The 4,660-nt window shown below is 43.3% G+C and overlaps 1 pseudogene; it reads right to left on the bottom strand.

Annotated features, from left to right (window-relative positions):
* LOC111981606 (GEM-interacting protein-like) overlaps positions 1-4,660 on the bottom strand; it is a 59,365-nt pseudogene that overhangs the window by 10,454 nt on the left and 44,251 nt on the right.

Below are 4,660 nucleotides of genomic sequence, written 5' to 3'. Positions count from 1 at the left end.
TTACAGTCATAGTTATTGTGTTAAGTGTTTCGTTGGCTCTATGCAGTGTAATTGATCTGTATTAACTGTGTGCGTTGGGCCTCTACAGTATATTGTCTGTATTAAACTGTTCGTTGGCTCTATAGTATACTTGTTTTTGTTTAAAGTGTATCGGTTGGCTCTTACAGTTAATATTGTCTGTATTAACTGTGTCGTTGGCCTCTACAGTATATTGTCTGGTTTTACGCTGTATCGTGTGGCTCTACAGTATATTGGTCTGTATTAAGTGTGGTCCGTTGGCTCTAGAGTATATTATCTGTATTAACTGTGTCGTTGGCTATTCATATTATTGTCTGTATTAACTGTGTCGTTGGCTCTACAGTATAATTGTCTGTATTAACTGTGTCGTTGGCTCTACAGTATATTGTCTGTATTAATGTGTCGTTGGGCTCTACAGTATATTGTCTGCATTAACTGTGTCGTTGGCTCTACAGTATATTGTCTGTATTGAACTGTGTCTGTTGGCTCTACAGGTATATTGTCTGTATTAACTGTGTCGTTGGCTCTCAGAGTCATATTGGTCTGTATTAACTGTGTCATTGGCTCTAAAAGTATATGTCTGTATTAACTGTATATCGTTGGCTCTACAGTATAGGGTCTGTATTAACTGTATGCATTGGCTCTCACAGTAATATTGTCTGTATTAACTGTGTCGTTGGCTCTACAGTTAATGTGTCTGTATTACCTGGTCGTTGGCTCTACAGTATATTGTCTGTATTAACTGTGTCGTTGGCTCTACAGGTATAATTGTCTGTTAATTACTGGTATCGTGGGCCTACAGTATATTGTCTGTATTATACTGTACATCGTCTGGCTTACATTTATTGTCCTGTATTGAGGTATCGTTGGCTCTACAGCATTAATATTGTCTGTAATAATCTATCTGGCTCGCCGCTTTTGTGCTGCTATTTCTCTTTTCTTTGAGTTGTCTGGACAGTGAGTACTCAGTGAAGAGGTTGAGCCCCTGAACGGTGGTTTGACGTGACTGGCCAGGGTGATAAGAGGTGGAAAGGGTCAGAGAGTCATGACTTGGTCCCCGCCCTGCGTCTCGAAGACCTGCACAGCTTCTGGATACGAACGCGGCTTCGCACCGACGTGATACGGGATACCACCCCCTGCGCGTGGGAGGGATGGATGGAACTGACTGTACGGGCGAAAGGGGGAAGGGAGGCCAAGAGAAATCGCAAGAGGATTGAGAGAGAGGGCACACTGCTACTGTTCCGCTTCATAGCAAACACAGTTTGTCCTGGTTTGCTTTCAGTATCTGTATTCTAAGGCAATTTACGATTTACATTTAAGTCATTTAGCAGACGCTCTTATCCAGAGCGACTTACAAATTGGTGGCATTCACCTATGACATCCCGTGGGAACAGCCACTTACAATAGTGCAAATTCTAAAAATCGTTTTAAGGGGGGTGGAGAGGATTACAACTACTTTTATCCTATCCTATGTATTCCTGTAATAGAGGTGGGGTTTTCCAGGTGTCTGCGCGGAGAAGGTGGTGATGCTGACTCTGGTACGAGGGTCGCGCAAATAACGATGACATGCAAATGACTCAGGTTAATACTGTATCTGTATGATATGTTGGGGCCCTGCTCGTTCTAAATCTCTTCTATATATTGTCTGTATTAACTGTGTCGTTGGCTCTACAGTATATTGTCTGTATTAACTGTATCGTTGGCTCTACAGTATATTGTCTGTATTAACTGTATCGTTGGCTCTACATTATATTGTCTGTATTAACTGTATCGTTGGCTCTACAGCATATTGTCTGTAATATCCATTTTCTTTGTTGTCTGGGAAACAGTGGAGTTGTACCTCYTTGAAGAAGTGTTTGAGGACCGAGGTGACGTCATGAGGTGAAAGGTCAGAGAGGTCGACTTGGTCCCCCTGGGTCTCGAAGACCTGACACAGCTTCTGGATACGAGGCTTCGACCCACTGATACGATACACCCCCTGGGTGGGAGGGATGGATGGATGGATGTAGGGGGAAAGGGGGGAAGGAGGGCAAGAGAAATCAAGAGGGATTGAGAGAAGGGCACTGTACTGTCGCTTCTGCAAAACAGTTTTCCTGTTTGCTTCAGTACACTAAGCAAACAGGAAAACCTGTGTTTGCAGAAGCGGACAGTAGCATGCCCTTCTCTCAATCCTCTTATTTCTCTTGCCCTATCTTCCCCCTTTCCGCCCTACATCCATCCTGCCATCCCCCCACCGCAGGGGGGTATCGTATCAGTGGACGTCGAAGGCGCGTCGTATCCAGAAGGCTGTGTCAGTCTTCGAGACGCAGGCGGGTCCCGCGAACCAAGTCAGACGTCTCGTCGTACCGGTCTCCACCTCAATGACGGTCATCCCTCGGCTCAAACCTTCTTCAAAGAGGTACTCACTGTCCTAGAACAAACATGCCAGCATTATGTCCGAACATATGATGTGCCAGATATTACAGCATCTAACGCCACACATTATACGAATATAATGTAAGCCAACGATACAGGTGTAATGACAGACAATATACTGTAGCCAACGAATACAAGTTAATGACAAGACAATATACTGCTTAGAGCCAACGACACAGTTTAATACAGACAATATACTGTAGAGCCAACACCACCAGTTTCAATACAGACACTATTACTGTAGAGGCCAACGACCACAGTTAATACAGACAATTTACTGTGGAGCCAATGCTACAGTTAATACAGACCTTATACTGGTAGAGCAACGATTACCAGTTAATACAGACAATATACTAGAGCCAATGACAAGTTAATACAGACCAATATCACTCTAGAGGCCAACGACACAGTTCATACAGACCAATATACGTAGAGCCAACGGACACAGTTAATACAGACAATTATACCTGTAGAGCGCCAACGACACAAGTTAATGCAGAACAATATACTGTAGAGCCAAACGACACAGTAATACAGACAAATAACTGTAAGCCAACGGACACATTAATACAGACAATATACTGTAGAGCCAACGACACAGTTAATACAAGACAATTATATGTGAAACCAACGACACAGTTAATTACAGATAACTATACTCTAGAGCCAAGGACACAGTAAACAGACGAATATTATGTAGAAGCCAACGATACAGTTAAAACAGGACAATATACTGTAGAGCCAACGACACAGTTAATACAGACAAATACTGTAGAGCCACACATACACTTAACAACAAACAAGTATACTATAGAGCAACGAACAGTTAATACAGACATAGTACTGTAGAGCAACGACACAGTTAATACAGACAATACACTGTAGAGCCAACCGAAACACTTAACACATTATTAATATACTGTTAAAGCCAACGACACAGTTAATTACAACAATATACTGAGAAGCCAACGAACCACAGTTAATACAGGACAATATACCTGTAGAGCCAACGACAGTTAAGAGACAATATCGAGTCGAATGGATTCTGACTTGAGATACCAGTCATACATTGTTATACACTGTTATTTAACTCTCACACAAAGACCCTTCGTGAGTAGCCAACTATGACAATATGGACATATTAACTTCAGATTCCCTTTTACGTGAACATCATGTGTACAGTTGTCAGTCAATGGCATCGAAGCTAAATAAGTATTTCTTTATTATTATTACGTGGTAATTAATTGTAATAATAACCATCTCCTCCTCACACAGCTTATCCAGAGCCGCTGTTGACCTTTGACCTGTACAATGACTTCATCGGGGTGGCAAGGAATCCAGCCTCTCAGCTGAAGGAGGCGGCAGCAGAGACTCCTGGGATAGGTGAAGGACCTCACATATAACCTGAAGACCTGCTGGGAGAGACTGCCCCCATACCGCTACTACACACCTGCAGCAGTATGAGGCGTCACCTCACAGGTACTACACTACCACAGTGCAGCATATGATGCGTCATGCTTCACAGGTACTACACTACTACACAGTGCAGCATATGCATTATAAAGGTTGTTCCACTGGAATATCATAAGGTGAATGCACCAATATTGTAAGTCCTCTGATAAGAGCGTTGCCTAAATGACTTAAATGTAAATGTAAATGATGCGTCACCTTCACAAGTACTACTCTATTATACAGCTGCACACCATGCTCCCCACCATTGGGGACATCTATTCAACGGGCCCGGAGAAGCCTGCAGCATCATCAAGGACCCCACACACCCCAGCACGAGTTTCACTCCCTTACCTCCGGGCAGACAGTATCGCAGGCATGAGTATCTGATACCAACAGGCTCAAGACAGTTCTATCCTCCAAGCCAGCAGACTGCTGAACATGAACTGGACGACCACCTGGTCTGATTCGTCCACACCTTAGAACACATGCACTCACGTTCAAAATGCCACACCCACACATGTGGGTGGCAGCGTAGCCTAGTGGTTAAGACGTTGCGACTAGAACCGAAAGTTGCTCAAGTTCAAATCCCTGAGCTAACCAAAGTAACAAATTCTGTTGTTTCTGCCCGCTGAACAAGGCACTGTCCTAGGGCCGTCTTTTGAAATAAGAATTTGTCTTAACTGACATTGCCTAGTTAAATAAAAGAAAAATAAAAAACATGCACGCCCACACAGACATACACACACACCACAACACACACATAATCTCTCTTCCC

This window comes from Salvelinus sp. IW2-2015, linkage group LG20 (genome assembly GCF_002910315.2).
Source record: "Salvelinus sp. IW2-2015 linkage group LG20, ASM291031v2, whole genome shotgun sequence".
NCBI classification, from domain to species: Eukaryota; Metazoa; Chordata; class Actinopteri; order Salmoniformes; family Salmonidae; genus Salvelinus; species Salvelinus sp. IW2-2015.
Note: the sequence above shows the minus strand (reverse complement) of the source record. Positions and strands in the feature narration are given on the sequence as shown.